Source organism: Lithobates pipiens, unplaced genomic scaffold (genome assembly GCF_037356315.1).
Source record: "Lithobates pipiens isolate NorthernLeopardFrog02 unplaced genomic scaffold, aLitPip1_a1.2 Scaffold_27, whole genome shotgun sequence".
In the NCBI taxonomy this organism is placed as follows: Eukaryota; Metazoa; Chordata; class Amphibia; order Anura; family Ranidae; genus Lithobates; species Lithobates pipiens.
In genome coordinates, this window is record NW_027507788.1 from 2,190,690 (window position 1) to 2,198,900 (window position 8,211).

An 8,211-nucleotide genomic window follows, 5' to 3' on the forward strand; every position below is an offset into this window, starting at 1 on the left:
GATGTCGTTTTCATTTGAGTTGTTTACTAATAAATGTTTTTTCAAAATAAATTTCCTTGTTGAAGGTAATCCATCAGAACGACCCGATTGCACGGCAAGTAACCACGCGGGCGCCCCGGGCACCGATCCTTCTTTAGCTGATCAAATATAGATATGGATCGGAGCCCGCTAGGATATAGCAGTGCGGTGCTGCCCTTGGTAGGTGAGCGATTTGTTCCAGCCAGGCCCTTCCGCCTCGTCTCCCTTCTGCGCTAGTTGCCATAATCGCTGTTCTGGGTGTTTTACGCTCAGCGGCGCTTGCGGTGTATTGGCAGCCCATATCCAAGATGGTGGACCGATCATTGCGCGTATGCGGTGCCCACGTGTTGGATTGCGCACTAGCACCCTGGAAATGACGTCTGCGTTCCGGAAATGACGACAGACGTTTCTGGAACGCGGGGGCTATGAATGCGGCTTCGGCCGTCATTCTCTGCCAGAGGGTTCGAATGAGAGAGGGGATATCACCTCGCCCCTCCCCCCCCCCCCCCCGTATTCTTAATTTAATACTGCCGGCAGGTGACTCCAATATCGCTTTTTATTCTCTTTGAAGCAGAAAACTTCCAACTATGGACAAACTTTGATTATTTGACAAATTGCCATCTTTTATTTGGCTTTTCTAGGCAAGACATTGATGTCACTTCCATTTGAGATAATTAAATTCCTGGAGGTTTACTGGTGGAGGGATTTCCAAGATGGAGCCGGATCCCGTCCCCCTATTTCCTTTCAACCCCCGGCAAATTTGTTTTTGTTTTTATATATATATATATTGCATATTTTATTCGAATGATTAATTGTTCAATCCTATTGATCCTACCAACATTGATTTCAGGTCATTTTTGTTCATTATTCTATAAGGCTGGTACCATTATATGGGGATGGAAAGGGTCGGGTCCCCATACTTTCCACATATTTATATTCCTTTTTAGAGACATATGTCTTCCTTTTCTAGGATTCAGTTATTTTTGTACATTCCCCCCCCCCCCCCAGGTCATCATGCTCGTGGTGGGGGGGAGGCCTGTGATGCTCGTGGTGGGGGGGAGGCCTGTGATGCTCGTGGTGGGGGGGAGGCCTGTGATGCTCGTGGTGGGGGGGAGGCCTGTGATGCTCGTGGTGGGGGGGGGCCTGTGATACTCGTGGGGGGAGGCCTGTGATACTCGTGGGGGGGAGGCCTGTGATACTCGTGGGGGGGAGGCCTGTGATACTCGTGGGGGGGAGGCCTGTGATACTCGTGGGGGGGAGGCCTGTGATACTCGTGTGGGGGAGGCCTGTGATACTCGTGGTGGGGGAGGCCTGTGATACTCGTGGTGGGGGAGGCCTGTGATACTCGTGGTGGGGGAGGCCTGTGATACTCGTGGTGGGGGGGGGGCTGTGATACTCGTGGGGGGGGGGGGCTGTGATACTCGTGGGGGGGGGGGCCTGTGATACACTCAGGGGGGGAGGCCTGTGATACTCTCAGGGGGGGCGGCCTGTGATACTCTCAGGGGGGGCGGCCTGTGATACTCTCAGGGGGGGCGGCCTGTGATACTCTCAGGGGGGGCGGCCTGTGATACTCTCAGGGGGGGCGGCCTGTGATACTCTCAGGGGGGGAGGCCTGTGATACTCTCAGGGGGGGAGGCCTGTGATACTCTCAGGGGGGGAGGCCTGTGATACTCTCAGGGGGGGAGGCCTGTGATACTGGTGGGGGGCCTGTGATACTGGTGGGGGGCCTGTGATACTGGTGGGGGGCCTGTGATACTGGTGGGGGGGGGGGAGGCCTGTGATACTCGTGGGGGGGGGGAGGCCTGTGATACTCGTGGGGTTGGGAGGCCTGTGATACTCGTGGGGAGGCCTGTGATGCTCGTGGGGAGGCCTGTGATGCTCGTGGGGAGGCCTGTGATACTCGTGGGGAGGCCTGTGATACTCGTGGGGAGGCCTGTGATACTCGTGGGAGGGGGAGGCCTGTGATACTCGTGGGGAGGCCTGTGATACTCGTGGGGAGGCCTGTGATACTCGTGGGAGGGGGAGGCCTGTGATACTCGTGGGAGGGGGAGGCCTGTGATACTCGTGGGAGGGGGAGGCCTGTGATACTCGTGGGAGGGGGAGGCCTGTGATACTCGTGGGAGGGGGAGGCCTGTGATACTCGTGGGAGGGGGAGGCCTGTGATACTCGTGGGAGGGGGAGGCCTGTGATACTCGTGGGGAGGCCTGTGATACTCGTGGGGAGGCCTGTGATACTCGTGGGGAGGCCTGGGATACTCGTGGGGAGGCCTGTGATACTCGTGGGGAGGCCTGTGATACTCGTGGGGAGGCCTGTGATACTCGTGGGGAGGCCTGTGATACTCGTGGGGGGGGGGGGAGGCCTGTGATACTCGTGGGGGGGGGGGGAGGCCTGTGATACTCGTGGGGGGGGGGGAGGCCTGTGATACTCGTGGGGTTGGGAGGCCTGTGATACTCGTGGGGAGGCCTGTGATGCTCGTGGGGAGGCCTGTGATGCTCGTGGGGAGGCCTGTGATGCTCGTGGGGAGGCCTGTGATACTCGTGGGGAGGCCTGTGATACTCGTGGGGAGGCCTGTGATACTCGTGGGGAGGCCTGTGATACTCGTGGGAGGGGGAGGCCTGTGATACTCGTGGGGAGGCCTGTGATACTCGTGGGAGGGGGAGGCCTGTGATACTCGTGGGAGGGGGAGGCCTGTGATACTCGTGGGAGGGGGAGGCCTGTGATACTCGTGGGAGGGGGAGGCCTGTGATACTCGTGGGAGGGGGAGGCCTGTGATACTCGTGGGAGGGGGAGGCCTGTGATACTCGTGGGGAGGCCTGTGATACTCGTGGGGAGGCCTGTGATACTCGTGGGGAGGCCTGTGATACTCGTGGGGAGGCCTGTGATACTCGTGGGGAGGCCTGTGATACTCGTGGGGAGGCCTGTGATACTCGTGGGGAGGCCTGTGATACTCGTGGGGAGGCCTGTGATACTCGTAGCGGGGGGGGGGGGAGGCATGTGATACCTATGTACATGGGATTTTTTTTCCTGTTTTTAACCTGTTCCCGTCTGTGCTATACCCGAATGACTGCTATAGCACGGACCTTCATTGCCGGGAGGCCATCAATAGACATCCTCCCCTTTACACGCTCTTCCTGCGTGGTGCGCTGTGTGATCGAGTCCGTGTGACTCAGATTGGAGTAAGGGGGCGATCCCGACCCCCTAGCACGTAATCAGCTTTCAGCCAATGACAGCTGATCACGTGATGTAAACCAAATCGGTAATCTATTCATTTATTTTTTTTCTTCTCACCTTCACAGTGCGAGGAGAAAAAGCCGATCACCAGCTTCTGTCGGTGACCCCTCCCCCGGCGCTCAGATCCGGTATATGGGGCGGTCTGTCACCAGAGGAAGGTAATTATCGGATATTTTGGATGCCGATCTCCAGGAAGGGGTGAGGGGTCGCTGGAAGAATCTGCCATGTCTGGTCGGGGTCACCCTATAGGGGGTCCTTCATTCTGTGGGGTGCAGGCAATGTTGGCATGCTGCCAGCTTGGAGTGGGCAGCTCAGACCTGGGTGACGGCGGGCATGTCACGGTCCCAGGTCTCAGCGTTTAATAATTTCCACTATTCATTAGTCATAAGAAGCTCCCATATACCAGAGCGATGTTCAATGACCCTCACATGGGAATGTATTGGGTCGGGGGGGGGGGGTCACTATGACTTTTCTCAGATATTGGGGGCTCCGGGGTCATTGTACTGCCGTGGGCCCCGTCTTGGATCACCCAATGGGCCCCTGTGTCCGGGTCTGTAGAGGTGATCCGGGGTCAGTGCCGGTGGCACCATTCCGGAATGTTCCATCACAGCTGATTCATGGAAAGTTTTATTCCATGTCTGTACAATCCGTGATGAGACGTCCCCGATCTGCGGCTGGTGTGGTGTCACTTTTTTATTGCCCTGGGATTGGTTAGAGGAGCGCCCAATCTGAGACATCTGATCAGGAGGAAGCAAAGGCACTACAGAGGACGCTGCACAAGAGGAGCCCACTGTGAACCCCCCGGCACCTTGTACAGCTCAAGACATTAGAGTGTAAGCTCCTATGGTGCAGAGACTGATGTGACTGGCTCAGTGATCCCTGTACAGCGCTGCGGTATGTCAGAGCTATATAAATGTATAATAATAGTGCGTTTGTGGGGGAGGGGACATTGGAGCGTAAGCTCCTCTGGTGAGCACACACACATGGTGAAGACGTGTTGGAAATCTTGGGATCTGGTTGTGATCTCGGTAGGGAGTGATTTATACGTAGAATGTCACCCTTAGTCCTGTACTGCCCTCTGCTGGGGAGAGGTCAGGCTATGACGACACGGCTTTGGATGTTGGGAATATGAAAACTCGATGCTGAACTTTTAATAGTGTTGGTATGTATTGCTGGCAGCCATCTTTGTTTAGGGCTCATTAGATATTGGGACAGGTGGTGGGGACTGGTACGGGTCTACGTCTGAAGATGCAGCCCATCCCATGAGCCGAACTGATCCCTATCCCTACGTGTCATCACAGCAGTGGTAAAGCAGGATTCCGCAGTCCAGCATACTAGAGTCCCGGCTTGTAGCGGGATTGGTGGAGCTTGTATTCCTATTGATTGCTACAAACTTTCAACTTGTCCAACATGACCACAAGCCAGTATAATGACTTGTACTGCCTGGTTCCTGCCACCAACTGGGGGTCAGCAAGGGGTAACATGGCTGGCAGGCTGCAGACTCTGTGGATCGCCAAGGGGTAACGTGGCTGGCAGGCTGCAGACTCTGGGGATCAGTGAGGGGTAACGTGGCTGGCAGGCTGCAGACTCTGGGTATCAGTGAGGGGTAACGTGGCTGGCAGACTGCCGACTCTGAGGTCCAGTGAGGGGTAACGTGGCTGGCAGGATGCAGACTCTGGGGGTCAGTGAGGGGTAACGTGGCTGGCAGGCTGCAGACTCTGGGGGTCGCCAAGGGGTAACGTGGCTGGCAGGCTGCAGACTCTGGGGATCAGTGAGGGGTAACGTGGCTGGCAGGCTGCAGACTCTGGGGATCAATGAGGGGTAACGTGGCTGGCAGGCTGCAGACTCTGGGGGTCAGTGAGGGGTAACGTGGCTGGCAGACTGCCGACTCTGGGGGTCAGTGAGGGGTAACGTGGCTGGCAGGATGCAGACTCTGGGGGTCGCCTAAGGGGTAACTTAGCTGGCAGGCTGCAGACTCTGGGGGTCAGTGAGGGGTAACGTGGCTGGCAGGCTGCAGACTCTGGGGGTCGCCAAGGGGTAACGTGGCTGGCAGGCTGCAGACTCTGGGGATCAGTGAGGGGTAACGTGGCTGGCAGGCTGCAGACTCTGGGGATCAGTGAGGGGTAACGTGGCTGGCAGGCTGCAGACTCTGGGTATCAGTGAGGGGTAACGTGGCTGGCAGACTGCCGACTCTGAGGTCCAGTGAGGGGTAACGTGGCTGGCAGGATGCAGACTCTGGGGGTCAGTGAGGGGTAACGTGGCTGGCAGGCTGCAGACTCTGGGGGTCGCCAAGGGGTAACGTGGCTGGCAGGCTGCAGACTCTGGGGATCAGTGAGGGGTAACGTGGCTGGCAGGCTGCAGACTCTGGGGATCAATGAGGGGTAACGTGGCTGGCAGGCTGCAGACTCTGGGGGTCAGTGAGGGGTAACGTGGCTGGCAGACTGCCGACTCTGGGGGTCAGTGAGGGGTAACGTGGCTGGCAGGATGCAGACTCTGGGGGTCGCCTAAGGGGTAACTTAGCTGGCAGGCTGCAGACTCTGGGGGTCAGTGAGGGGTAACGTGGCTGGCAGGCTGCAGACTCTGGGGGTCGCCAAGGGGTAACGTGGCTGGCAGGCTGCAGACTCTGGGGATCAGTGAGGGGTAACGTGGCTGGCAGGCTGCAGACTCTGGGGATCAGTGAGGGGTAACGTGGCTGGCAGGCTGCAGACTCTGGGGATCAGTGAGGGGTAACGTGGCTGGCAGGCTGCAGACTCTGGGGATCAGTGAGGGGTAACGTGGCTGGCAGGCTGCAGACTCTGGGGGTCAGTGAGGGGTAACGTGGCTGGCAGGCTGCCGACTCTGGGGGTCATTAAGGGGTAACGTGGCTGGCAGGCTGCAGACTCTGGGGATCAGTGAGGGGTAACGTGGCTGGCAGACTGCCGACTCTGAGGTCCAGTGAGGGGTAACGTGGCTGGCAGGATGCAGACTCTGGGGGTCAGTGAGGGGTAACGTGGCTGGCAGGCTGCAGACTCTGGGGGTCGCCAAGGGGTAACGTGGCTGGCAGGCTGCAGACTCTGGGGATCAGTGAGGGGTAATGTGGCTGGCAGGCTGCAGACTCTGGGGATCAATGAGGGGTAACGTGGCTGGCAGGCTGCAGACTCTGGGGGTCAGTGAGGGGTAACGTGGCTGGCAGACTGCCGACTCTGGGGGTCAGTGAGGGGTAACGTGGCTGGCAGGATGCAGACTCTGGGGGTCGCCAAGGGGTAACGTGGCTGGCAGGCTGCAGACTCTGGGGATCAGTGAGGGGTAACGTGGCTGGCAGGCTGCAGACTCTGGGGATCAGTGAGGGGTAACGTGGCTGGCAGGCTGCAGACTCTGGGGATCAGTGAGGGGTAACGTGGCTGGCAGGCTGCAGACTCTGGGGATCAGTGAGGGGTAACGTGGCTGGCAGGCTGCAGACTCTGGGGGTCAGTGAGGGGTAACGTGGCTGGCAGGCTGCCGACTCTGGGGGTCATTAAGGGGTAACGTGGCTGGCAGGCTGCAGACTCTGGGGGGTCGACGAGCCATCTTCCTTTTGGAGACCATTTAGTAACTTTAAAGTTGTTTATGTATAATAAAGGGCAGCGCTAATGTGATAAGTGGAATAAAGCACAAAAAAAATGAATAAAAAGTATACTCAATGCAGTGACCTCCTAGAAGTATATAATGGGTTCATCGTATCTGGTCTGTAATGGAACCATCAAACAATCTGTGTGGTTATATTAACCGTTATGGAAAACGGACGTGAAGATAATGAGAGATAATAATGTGAAATAAAAATGAAATGAATATTGATAAGCGAATATTAAAGTCCATGAACAAATAAATAAAATAATAAATGTTTGGTGCGGACAGTTTTCCGGTAGATATTCCACCACCGATGAGTACGAGGCTTACCAGAAAAGCTGAACCCAAATAGGCGTACGGCTAACGGGTCGGTAAAGCTTGTGGTGTAATACACCCAGGGGAACCGTACATCGGCACACACGGCATCCAGTTGCGGATATGGACTCCTATAGTCCTTCACAGCACTGCTTCCAATGGATATCCAGCTGGAGGGGCGATGACCAGAGGATGGATCAGAAAATCTCTCCCAAGTGATGTGTTTATAGGGAGAAGGACTAGGCCACATAGAGTGATCCCATTTCAATAGAAGACATTTATTGTATATAGAAAAGGGAACACTCACATTTTATGAAGATAAAAAAGGTTTGTAGTAAAAATATGGAAAGTGGAGCAGTGGCTTCATCTGAACCCATTTTGACGCGTTTCGTCTAATAAAACGATATGTGGAGTGCCTGTCCACTGCATATTTATACAATATTATGTCCCCTTTAATGACTAACCGCACCCTGGTAACTGAAATGCAATTTCACTTGCTTCCAGTTGTGACGAAGGTGGGGCTGAGGCGTGCGATGCGCGCCTCACTGTGGGATGTATTTATGTCAATGGTATGAGATTCACACCTCGTTGTGGGATATGACGCAGAGGTGTGTGTGGTCCACGCCTCACTTCAGGATGTACCAGTTCCAGAAGCATGGCGTTCGGGCCTCGTAACACTGTGGAGCGGCAATAACCACCATGCCACGCACCCGGCAGTCGCCATATTCCAGATGGACAAATGTTCACTTCCCCGCGCCATTTTGGTGGCGCCCGGAACATGTAGGCTTAATTGACGGCACGGAAATGCAATTCAAACCTCTCTTTTGGAGCCGGAGGTTAAAGGAATAATAGGCGACGCATCGCCACATATGTAAAATAGAAACAAATGGTCAAAATCAAAAAAAGGGGCCAATAGTCTGATCTCCTTTTTAGACAAAAACGAATAAAATCGCACTAAGGCTACGCCTCTTGAAATTCAGTCGGACAAAGGGTAAATATTAACCCACCCACTTCAAAATGAATGTTGCGGCCCGAACTTCAAACTTCTGTCATTGGTGCATT